This window comes from Orbicella faveolata, unplaced genomic scaffold, assembly GCF_042242905.1.
Source record: "Orbicella faveolata isolate gen_17 unplaced genomic scaffold, um_ofav_v1 contig_2, whole genome shotgun sequence".
NCBI classification, from domain to species: Eukaryota; Metazoa; Cnidaria; class Anthozoa; order Scleractinia; family Merulinidae; genus Orbicella; species Orbicella faveolata.
This window is the reverse complement of record NW_028301547.1, coordinates 28,591,602-28,604,373: the sequence shown is the minus strand read 5'-3', so window position 1 is coordinate 28,604,373 and position 12,772 is coordinate 28,591,602. Positions and strand designations below refer to the sequence as shown.

Here is a 12,772-nt window from a genome sequence, read left to right as displayed (position 1 = left end):
CTAAATCGAGTTTTCAATCGAGTTCTATGAAGGTAATCATTGAAGGAGCTCTTACAAGCATTCTGGCCAGACCAGACTGATTCCCCATGCATAACTTAATGCCTTGTCATGAATAGCAATACCCAGAGTAGAATATTACACTATGCTGCACCTGGCCTAGAGAGGGTCCAATATAATACTAGTACGTCAATAGGAGAGAGCCCTAGGGATAACGCGTCATTTCCAAGAAAGTTATGACTCGAGTAAACATTAAAACAATATTCAATCGATTTGAGTCGAGAATCCTCAGTCAGGGTTCTCAGGTACCCCCTTCCCTTCATTTCTCCTATTTATCTCACAGTTCCGCTCTTCTTAATGTCCAGATCCCTGGAATCCTGATCCCACTCAACTTTTTAATCAAGATTCTGTAGTCATGAAAAAAAAATCACATAAAAGGGCTGAAGTTAGTCAGGCAATGGGTAGCAGAAAATGAGCCACATTTTGAAGTTCAATAGTTTCAAGAGTGACAATAGAAATATTCACGCTTCTTTTTGTTCATGTTGTTCTAATTTCCTTTCTTTGTTCTCGTATCAATGAAAGGAAAGGTGATTCAATCAGATATTCTGAGTCTGCTTTTCTGTGAAGCAAATGGTCGAGGTGTGATCTTTTGTCGCGGTAATATGAGCCAGAGTTTCTAATTGGAGTTCGGTGGTTGGAGAGTCCTTTAACTCCTTAATGTGCATTATCTCGCGGATGAAAAACAGGTGTCTGGCAAATCGTTAAAGAGTTAACTACCAAATTGCTGAATACAGAGTTCGATGTTAGTAAATTTATTCATTCACCTTTTGCCGATCTTCCCTCCCAAACTGGTGGTGATATTAATTATAACGATGCCATTGTGCAATACTTTGTCAGGTTACACCTTCTTTGCCGTTCATTGATGGAAACCCAATACCACTCTGCATCAATGATCCATTTGCTGGTCTATAATAATTAAAATCCTGTATCCCGCCTCTTTCTTCCTTGAGATTTTCGCAACCCGACCTCAAAAAACACAAAATTGTGCTCTCAATAGAAACAAATGGAATTTTCGCTTCCTGCTCCACCCGTAGAAATATCTTTGAATTTCTATTTAAAGACTGAGAAAAGACAAAGCTACAGCTGAATGGGTTGTACACCACGACGTCGTGATAAAGTGGGAAAGAGGCAAAAAAAAAAAAAAGAAAAAGTTTAATCCGTCATTTTCTTAATTACAGATTCCCTCAATGCAATCAGATTTTGGTGTTCGTATTCACGCATTGCATATTATTGTATGTCTAAATAATTTTCCATTGCCTGCCTTTTGATGTCAGTTGACCCGTCTGAAATAAAGATATTTTCTATAACCTGCAACAGCACTGCATTCCTCCTTCGTCTATAGTTACACCGCCGAAAACTACAGTATAGTGAAATAACAGGAGAAATAGAAACAAGTTACTTTTGCAACCAAGGCATGACTGCAGCTCTGAAGGCCTTGACAGCCTACCTCTTAGAGCTATTGCACCGCACTCTCATTTAACAGGTGGTTGTGTCTATAGCCATTAAACAGGCGATATCTATTTCACCTCCGACACATGATAACTGTTGAGAATAACAATTTAACCAAAGTAACGAGAAGTCAAACCTGTTTGGATGAAATTGTGCTAGGTGAAAAGTCGCGTAGACGAAAACTCTAGTGTTGATTGGGCTGTAAAAGACGATGCTTATGAAAGGTCAAAAACTGCGATTCGATGTTTTAGACGGACTTTTGCTGGCTGTGTTTATTTTAAAAGCTTAAATCATTCACTGGCCTCAAGTAGAAGGCATGGAAATGGCGGGAAGGCAGAAACTGGAATTTCAACGTCAAAATAGAACCGACACTGACTCAACTATAAGCAGCAAACTGACTAAGAAAAAACTCAAACAACTCAAGCTTGCCATTAAAAGAAATCCGCTCGAAATTTGGTTTTTTAAAAAATCCTTAAAGGATTTGTTCATCACTTTACCAGGGTGGAACAGTACACGTGGAGTAGTCCAGTGATATGACACAACAAATCGCCTGAGGGATGTAATCCTGCGATCACTAAATGGAGAAGATGTCAACGTGGCCATAATGGGTGGTTCGATTTCTGCAGGTGGAGGCTTGACTCTTGATAATGAAGACTTAAGAGGTATATATTACCGGGTGTTCAGCGACTGGTGGCATAAAACAGAAGAGCCTATAACAGGTTCCGTTTTTAAGCTTCATAATCTTGCCATAGGGGGAACCGGCAGCAACTTTTCCGCCTTTTGCTACAATGTTTTATTAAAGCCAAACACTAAAATGAATCTTGCACTTCTGGATTTCACCGTCAATGATTATATTCATTTAAAAGTTTCCAGATTTCCTATGACCCTGCCTCTGGAGCAATTGACCAGAGAGATTCTGAGCGAAAGAACCTCGCCTGCAGTTATGTACGTTAATTTTGTTCAAGGTGCATTACAAATTCCAGTATGCAATAACCTGGAAAACCATGGACAAACTATATACTCGCTGTAAACTATGGAATAACAACTGTTAGTCTTCGAAATTTCTTATGTTCTAGTCCTTTGCAAATAGGGAAAAAGCTTCCAAAGATGTTTACATCTGATGGCAATCACGTGAGTATCATAAGTCATGCTCAAGTCGCTTATATGATCATAAACCATATGAGGCGATTAATGTTAAGTATAATGGACAATGTATTGACCTCCAAAGAAGTCAAAGTAACTGTCCCAACACATTCGTTGCCCTCAGTAGGCGATATAATCATTTTGCCAGATTGCCCGCTGAAATTCAGAGACCTTCCAGAACCCGTGTCTAAGAACTATCAACAGGATTTTCGTGACCATCCTCTGTGCTATACCCTGATGACTCCAGACCTAAACAAGAACATGTCACTGACTCGAAGTCTTCAGGTGAAAGAAATCGGCAATATTGGATTTGAGGTGGTACAAAGAGTTCCCACTAACAAGAGAGGATCGGTGAATACAGCAGTTATTCGGCCCTATCCAGAGGACCAGATTCAGCCTTCTGAAATCCAAAGGTTTCGAACCGATGCATATTGCGGATGGCAATCGCATCTGGCAAACTCTCTCCTGAAATTAGCAATATTAATACCATTAACCGCGTTTTCGGAAAAGTGTAATTTTGAAAGTAGAACTGACGCCAGAAATTTCGCTGTCGCCGTTCGAACACACGGAAATGGAGGGACCGCAAAAGTTTCGTTAAATGAATACGAAGAAAGGGGACTTTTAATCAACACTTGCTCGCCATTTGGTCATACAAAGGTTATCACTATTGCTCGTCACGTGATGTGAGGACGTCACGTGCTTAGCGTTAGAACAGTAATCAAGGAGACATTTATATTGTCCGGTGTTGTGATTGGGCCAACGTACAAGTAATATATCGTGTTTGATTCCTTTTAATCTTTTAAGGAAGATGATTTTAGCACCGAAAGGTCAGTGTATAATCTATTAACCCCAAACCGTCATCAAACTTTAATAAAATTTACGAGATTGACGAGAATAGAAAAAATGGCAGTTTTGTTCAACTCAAGGTTTCTTTACAGAGTTTGCACAACCACTTATTATTGGCCTAGACAAGGGAAAACAAAAGGGTCCACTTTTCAAACATTTTTTCTACTTCTGTTGTTGTTTCTTACTTTATCTATGGACCATTTGAAATTCCAGAGCAATTAGCTGTGAAAAAAAAAAAACTCTCTTGAAAATAATAGGAAACATAAAAGGGTTTAAGAACTGTTATAAATGACTATGTTCATCAGAATGGCAGAGCCTCTTCTATTGTTGAAATTTCAGAATAGTTTACGACCCGCTTGAAAGTTGCTGTCTTTTTCAAAATGTTTGTTAGGTGAAACTAGAACAAATATGGTCTTGGGGTTTATGGTTTGGCTTTTAAGAACGATTTCAAAATGATTTTACTTAACTTCATGAGGTGTAACGTCCGCGACGTAACGTCCCGAACACCTAAAACTTTCGTAAATGTTCTTAAATTTCGTCTTTAGTAACACTCAGTCCACATTTTCTGTTCATTGACGACCGATTTGATTTCTGGTTTGATTCTAGTAAAACCTTCGCTAAATCATTCGATTCTATTTTGAGTTCGCGGAACGACCCGTTTCGAAATATACGCTTATTGACCAGAGTGAATCTACCGCGAACGGTGCACGTGAGCGGGTCTGTATGCTTGAACGCAGAAAAGATTGCACCATTTGTTAACATATTCCACATGTCTTTTCCTTTCGGCATCGACTTTGACATCGTGGAAAGAAGGTTGAGCTTTTACGTGTCTGTGGTATTGCCCATTGCACGTGACTGGGCTTCGGTCACCGGACTAATAATGGCAAAGAACTAAATGCTTTAGCGAAAAGGGACTGCTAAGAGTGAATATTATACAAACTTCTTTCCTGTATCTATTCATTTCCTGAATGATTTCTCCTTTGTTTAGTTTTTTTTTTTTTTTTCTCCAGTAAGGCAATGCTTCAGAAGGAAGCAAAAACAAGTACGGACTAAAAAACTTAACTGTGCGTTGAAATTCTTCGCTCTTCCTGTCATTTGATCGTCGTTTGTTGCAGTTGTTGGGACTATGATTCCTTACGTCGGTAAAACAAAGCGACGATTGCATGACAAAAACCAGCATCTCCAAATTCCAATTCGACCATGATAGAGAACCTACATGAAAACCAGCTAAGGCTGATGGGGCTTCCTCTCTAAATATTGTAAATCTTTTATTTATTTATTTATTTATTTATTTATCTCATAACATCGTGTTCATGTCACCATCGAAACTGAGCATTTGTCACAGAGTTATCGAGATTTTTTTTTTATTTCTTATGTTTTGCTGATTATTAGAAAAACGCAGACTCCTGTAAATATGGGTTCGCAGTTCGCCGATGAGGGTGAAATAAACAATAAACAACAACAGTAAACACCAACGGTTTCTATGTAACAGTCACTATCGGGTTTGAAATCCCAGACAACTTTTAGTTAAATTTCTTTTCTTGTTTTGAGGTAAGACGTTCAGTCTTAAGTTGACTTTCACTCAACTTTCATCAATCATCTATTATGTCAAGTCGACATGCTAGTCCTCTTACGAGCGCCAGGCATTTCCACTCTACCAACTACAACTGACAAAGTATTGACTGAAAGAGACCAGTAGCATTGTGCAGGAGCCCATCACCCACAGCAAGCAACTAACCCATATTCCTGTCACGGTGTTTTCACAGACCGATCTATTTTTAGTTTGAATTTACCGCGAATTATAAAACTCAGTGACCTATCACAAGCACGGACTTAATTTTTAACTGACGTCATCATTTCACCGGAAGAAGAAAAAAACAAAATGGCGGAGAGAGGCGAGGAATCCTCTTATAGTTGTAGTCCTTCTAGTGTAGATTCCTCGCCAAGTAGCAGTTCGGAAGAAAGCACGAATTAAGATCAGCCTGATACGAGCTCGATTTCCTGTCCGTCAGGTTCAAAAAGGAAGAAGAACGATAGCCAACCCCGATCGACGGGAAAAGCAACAGAGAAACAACAACAAAAGAACTGAACAAGAAGCAAAATTTTAGTTTAAATAACGACGAAATGGAAGAACTGAGCTCCTGGATATTTTCAGCCCAAGACGCCGCTCAAGTGGATGCTGAAATTCGCCCGCAAGTTGCTGACAGTCCACGCGTGAAAGTATTTTCAGAAAGGGAACGCTTCACAAAGCACATGCTTAGCGAAGAACAAAAGCGAATTTTGGACTTCTCATCGCTGGATTTTGTCGCAAGTTTGCCGGCAACACTTGTGAGTGACTGCTCTAAGCTACGAGATAAGCGGAATAGGAAAGCTGCATTATCAGCAGCATGGATGAAATTACTATGAAGTTTTCGAACTGGAAAGTCTTCCCAGGAGCGGTTAATTGTTGAAAGATTTTTAATCGGCCAACAGTGCAACATCGAAGTGGTCCATGCAGTTATTAGCCTTGTTCATGAATTGGTTTATACCTGTGTCCATTGGCATATTCAGGGTCGGAAAATATCTGATACAACTTTGGATTTTCGGATGCTGATGGCTATTAATAATGGCACAAAGGCCATTGCTCTTGACCAAAACCCCTACAAGCATATTTTGTGAAATCATCACACCATAGTTATCTGTATGTGATACCTAAATCACTCCATTGATGTGGTTAACTAAATCCTGAAATTCATTAGTATTTGTGAATGCAAAAATTTGATCAGCTGATTCTACACTAAATAAATTCCCTACTGCATTGAGAACATCTGCGACATTTATTTATTTATTTATTTATTACAATTTAATGGCCAATGGTAACACAGATATACTAGAAAAGATAGATGTAATAGAGAAAAAAAGAAGAAGAAAAGTGCTATAAGGATTGTCAGCAAAAGAGACATCAATCCCCATGCTAGGCAGACCACCTGATAAAAGAAAAGGAATGGGAGAGAAAAAAGAAAGAAAGAAAAATATAAGCACCAAAAAGTTACAAAACAAAAGCATCCATCAAAGCAACTAAATTAAACATTTCTTGAAGTTAAGTAGTCCCTTACTTCATTTTTAAAACCAGAAATGCTTGAAGCCTGACGAACTGACAGTGGTAACACATTCCACATGTCAACAATCCTATTAAAAGAGCTATACTTAAAAGTATCAGTCCTAACATAATTCTTCTTCATTGTAACATCTTCCCTACCCCTCAAGGGGTATCTTTCAAAACGTGAATAAAATTTGATAAAAGAGGATATGTCTATATTAATATACCCATTGAGGACTCTATAAAAAACAATACATCAAACAAAAAACGTCTGTCCCCTAGAGATAACAAGTTTAGATTTTCTTTGTGAGTGTCAGTCCTCAGCAGTTTTTTGAATAAACTCGGAGGCTCTTCGCTGAATCCTTTCCAGTTTACATCAAAATAAACAGTATCATTACTATACAGCTCATCATAAACCTCATTTCCATCGCAGATGACATTAACAAAGGAATTAAACCACATATCTGGAATTTGTCTTCAAAGAAGTGAGAAATCTAATTTATTCTGGAAGCAATAAGCCCCAAATTTCACTGCAATTAGGGTACATACATTGCTGCCAAACCTATCTCAAATTGGGAATTGGGAAATGCTTGTTGGGAAAGTGAAAATGCAGAAGCAATTCGACAGGGTATCACCAAGTTGCTTGTGGAACATGCAACATTAGCAGCAGAAGCGCCACTAATATTCGAAACCACATCCCTATAACCCTTTTCAGAATTTCTATTCTGTATCATGTCCTTTCTATCGATCAGTTTCCCAAGAAAAGGACCATAGGATAGGGCAGACAAATTCCCTCCACTGGAAAACTTGAGGATGCTTTATTGATTTAATAAGCACTTCCATTTATGCGGAGTGGACTGATAAAATATTTGCCATTGGGAGCAAAATTGTCAAAAAACCAGTCACAGAATGACAGAAAGCCATTGATTCCGCCGGCAACGGGAATAAATCACTATCCACTATAATATTATATCGACCGCACTTCACAAAAATAACCTGCACTCGAAGGGTTGGAAGCCCAGGAGGTAAGTGTGGAATTATCTTGAGCCTTCGAAGCAAGCTCCTTGTATTGTTGGGCTTGTTTCTGTGCAATCCTGCGACGTAAAATGTCCTTTAGGGAGGTCGAGGTGGTCGAGGATGAAGACTCGTTCACATCTTGCTTGCGTGGCTCCTTGTTTTGACATTCTCGACCATGGTCATCGCTTGAATTGTGCCGCTTCATCATTATCAACCACTTTTTACGGCATTATGAAACACAGGAACAACGTCCGAAAAGGGATAAAGTTTGATCAATAAGAAAACTACGAAATAGTCATCTCGACTTTTCCCGACTTTCGCTGACGATGAGTCAACACGATCGATAATTTTTCCCTCTTCAAGTCGAAAGTGTGATACATATGGCAAAGGATTGTGGGAGACTGAACGTGAAGAGAAAAACGAGAAAAACGGCGACAGAATTGGCGCATTCGGCGTATTTTATTATGTCGACATGTCCACCTGGGGCCGCCATTTTGCATTTACCGATGCGCGCTGACGTAGACCGGAAGTGACCTATTTCGCATGAAAAGAAGCCTAACAATAGACCGGTCTGTAAAAATGCCGTGACATAGGCTTATAACCCCTGGGCTTATACAACTTCTAAAGGGCTTTTAGATGGGCTTATAAACGGAGGAACGTATCTCCCAGGAAGCCTATAACCGGAATAAAAAAATGAAAAAGAAACGCTTCGAAACGAGCTATAGTTGCACTTGTTGTTTTTCACTGAGCTTTAAAACACCATAAGAGAACGAATTCAAAACAAGTAAAGATAGAGGGGGACCTATATCCGTAGGTTTATAACTGAATGCAATTTTTGGTTTACAGGTAGTTGGACCGATAACCGTCAGAACTTAAAAGCGGAGGGGTATTCAAAGTTACAAGAACGTTTTAAAAACAAGTCTGCTTGTTTAACGCAGTGATTCATCTATCTGTGCGTTCCAAGACTTACATTAACGGTTATTTCTCAAAGTAGTGTCAAATCGTGGTGTGTCACTTAAAATCTGTCCTTGTATGCATCAACTTCATGCATGACGACGCATCGATGGCGAGGTGTGAAAACGTTTTAAAAACAAGTCTCCTCGTGTCAGTATGACCAAGTTCTCTTTCTGGCTTGTCTCCATTGAAATAAATGCTAAATTGAGAATGTAGGTTCACTGTTTTATTCCATTGTTTAGCTTACAAGGCGACCATGCTTGCTAAGTTATTGAAAGCGGTCATCCGAAATAATCAGTCGATATTATTTACCTGTCTTGGAGATTAATTATGATACAGCATTGGTCTAACTCAAGAACCTTTGGCGATCGATTTTGTACACTTTTGTAAACAACCCTAATGGTTTCTACGGAGTGAAATGGGCAGCAAAATATGTTGCTAGTTTTTAATTAAAAATTTCGAGGCAGCTCACTTTTGATAAAAAAGGCCGCAAATCACAATAACTGTCTTTTGTGAGGAGCGCCAAATTTATTGACAAAGCTAATAAAGAAAGATATATCGAGCACAACATTTCGGTGAAACGTCAGAAGTTCTTTGGACACCTCACTGAAGACACATCATCTGAACATACGGATTACAGAGGTATCAATATTTTTCTTGTTAAGAGGGAATATAAGGCATGGAAAGTATATTGTCTTAAAGAGAAATATGAATGGTTAAAAAGTTTTCACTAGGTCTTATAATTATTTTGATCTTTAAATCTTTTGAACAGTTTTAAGACAGATCGGTATGTGATAATGTCAGGGACGTTCGCGCAAAAATGTCCTACTCGATAGATTTCCCTCAAGCTTCTGCTGCGCCGGACAGATAATGAATTACTTGTTTCAGAAATAGAAAAAAAATGGAGTCACGGACTTCGTTTCAGAGGTAAAGTGTGTGGAAGACTAGTCTGATTTTGAAAAATTGAATTGGCGCACGTAAATCAGCATGGTCTCCGGGATTTTTAGCTTAAAATATCAAAGATGACTCAGAGGAGACAAACTATCCTAGTAATATTTTGCAAAAGTGAATCCGTTGCGTTGATAATTCCAAATGCTGTCAACGTTTTCAAATAAAGGGCTGTGGAAACGGGAAATGTTTGGAGACGAAACACCATGAAACATTGTTTGGTGACCAAACATTTTACCGTTTGGCCACCTTGTTGGATTCTGTTTGATTCTGTTTTATCGTGTTTGATCGTGTTTGACCGCGTTTGATCGTGTTTTGTCGTTTGTGATAAAATTTGAAGGCCATCAAACATTCTATCAAACAACTTAAAACATTTCTTTTGTTCTCGTGTTTGATGGGCGATGTTTTGTTCGTTTGGAAAGCGGTATCAAACTTGTTTGGCGTGCGCATGCGTACCACCCTTGCTCACCGGCTTGTATCTATAGTTTGATCTGTGTTTGATCAAACATGTTTTAACCGTTTGGCCACTTACTTCAACATCAGCCTGTTTGGTCACCAAACAATGTTTGATGATGTTTGGTCGCCAAACATTTACTTTTAATTTTGGACAGGCCCTTAACCCTTCAAGAGGCATTAGAAACCGCCGCACAGATACGGAATTCGATGACGATTTGGCAAAAATTCAAACTTCTAATCCATAGATTTCCTTCATTTTTTCGCTTAACGTAGAAATTAAATCGGTAGAAAAAATGATCCATCAAAAGAAAAATAGGGGTCATCGAACGGTCCTTACTGCGCACGCAAATTCACCCGCCACGTTATGCATCGATGCGCGCTTAGTAATAAAACTAGGGTATCTAAAGGATAGTAATGTTGCGGCACATTCTGTCGATAGTAGGGAGCTTAAGAAACCACGACGGCGACGCAAAGGACAACGTCGGTTAAAAAATGAACTTATATTTTACCTACGAATCTCGCGATACCCTAAAGTCATTTAGTTTGCTTCTCACTGTCAAAACTACCTCGAAACTGAATATGGAACACAGAGTTAAATTCGGAATATAAATTTAAAAAATTAGCCGTTGTCGTTCACGTTCTCCAGACAACGCAGAATTTGGTCATTTCACGTTGTTGTTTTGCAGAGGACAGCAAAGAAATGTACCAAGAATTATAAAGCACGTGCACAATCATTGTTCTGCTCATTAAACCTTTTGTTTAGTGACGTTCCCGTTGCCGTGACCGTCGTGGTTTTCTTAAACTCCCGACTATTTAACGCAGTGATTCATCTATCTGCGCGTTCCAAGATTTACATTTACTGTTATTTCTCAAAGTAGTGTCAAATCGTGGTGTGTCACTTAAAATCTGTCCTTGTATGCATCAACTTCATGCATGACGACGCATCGATGCCGAGGTGTGAAAACGTTTCAATAACAAGTCTGCTCGTGTCGGTATGACCAAGTTCTCTTTCTGGCTTGTCTCCATTGAAATAAATGCTAAATTGAGAATGTAGGTTCACTGTTTTATTCCATTGTTTAGCTTACAAGGCGACCATGCTTGCTAAGTTATTGAAAGCGGTCATCCGAAATAATCAGTCGATATTATTTACCTGTCTTGGAGATTAATTATGATACAGCATTGGTCTAACTCAAGAACCTTTGGCGATCGATTTTGTACACTTTTGTAAACAACCCTAATGGTTTCTACGGAGTGAAATGGGCAGCAAAATATGTTGCTAGTTTTTAATTAAAAATTTCGAGGCAGCTCACTTTTGATAAAAAAGGCCGCAAATCACAATAACTGTCTTTTGTGAGGAGCGCCAAATTTATTGACAAAGCTAATAAAGAAAGATATATCGAGCACAACATTTCGGTGAAACGTCAGAAGTTCTTTGGACACCTCACTGAAGACACATCATCTGAACATACGGATTACAGAGGTATCAATATTTTTCTTGTTAAGAGGGAATATAAGGCATGGAAAGTATATTGTCTTAAAGAGAAATATGAATGGTTAAAAAGTTTTCACTAGGTCTTATAATTATTTTGATCTTTAAATCTTTTGAACAGTTTTAAGACAGATCGGTATGTGATAATGTCAGGGACGTTCGCGCAAAAATGTCCTACTCGATAGATTTCCCTCAAGCTTCTGCTGCGCCGGACAGATAATGAATTACTTGTTTCAGAAATAGAAAAAAAATGGAGTCACGGACTTCGTTTCAGAGGTAAAGTGTGTGGAAGACTAGTCTGATTTTGAAAAATTGAATTGGCGCACGTAAATCAGCATGGTCTCCGGGATTTTTAGCTTAAAATATCAAAGATGACTCAGAGGAGACAAACTATCCTAGTAATATTTTGCAAAAGTGAATCCGTTGCGTTGATAATTCCAAATGCTGTCAACGTTTTCAAATAAAGGGCTGTGGAAACGGGAAATGTTTGGAGACGAAACACCATGAAACATTGTTTGGTGACCAAACATTTTACCGTTTGGCCACCTTGTTGGATTCTGTTTGATTCTGTTTTATCGTGTTTGATCGTGTTTGACCGCGTTTGATCGTGTTTTGTCGTTTGTGATAAAATTTGAAGGCCATCAAACATTCTATCAAACAACTTAAAACATTTCTTTTGTTCTCGTGTTTGATGGGCGATGTTTTGTTCGTTTGGAAAGCGGTATCAAACTTGTTTGGCGTGCGCATGCGTACCACCCTTGCTCACCGGCTTGTATCTATAGTTTGATCTGTGTTTGATCAAACATGTTTTAACCGTTTGGCCACTTACTTCAACATCAGCCTGTTTGGTCACCAAACAATGTTTGATGATGTTTGGTCGCCAAACATTTACTTTTAATTTTGGACAGGCCCTTAACCCTTCAAGAGGCATTAGAAACCGCCGCACAGATACGGAATTCGATGACGATTTGGCAAAAATTCAAACTTCTAATCCATAGATTTCCTTCATTTTTTCGCTTAACGTAGAAATTAAATCGGTAGAAAAAATGATCCATCAAAAGAAAAATAGGGGTCATCGAACGGTCCTTACTGCGCACGCAAATTCACCCGCCACGTTATGCATCGATGCGCGCTTAGTAATAAAACTAGGGTATCTAAAGGATAGTAATGTTGCGGCACATTCTGTCGATAGTAGGGAGCTTAAGAAACCACGACGGCGACGCAAAGGACAACGTCGGTTAAAAAATGAACTTATATTTTACCTACGAATCTCGCGATACCCTAAAGTCATTTAGTTTGCCTCTCACTGTCAAAACTACCTCGAAACTGAATAT

General features: G+C 38.9%; 2 pseudogenes; one reads left to right on the top strand and one right to left on the bottom strand.

Moving 5' to 3' along the window:
* Nucleotides 1-586: 586 nt before the first annotated feature.
* Nucleotides 587-3,780, top strand: LOC149112712 (uncharacterized; annotated as a pseudogene).
* A 2,556-nt stretch (nucleotides 3,781-6,336) lies between these two features.
* Nucleotides 6,337-7,523, bottom strand: LOC149112711 (uncharacterized; annotated as a pseudogene).
* Between the last annotated feature and the right edge of the window lie 5,249 nt (nucleotides 7,524-12,772).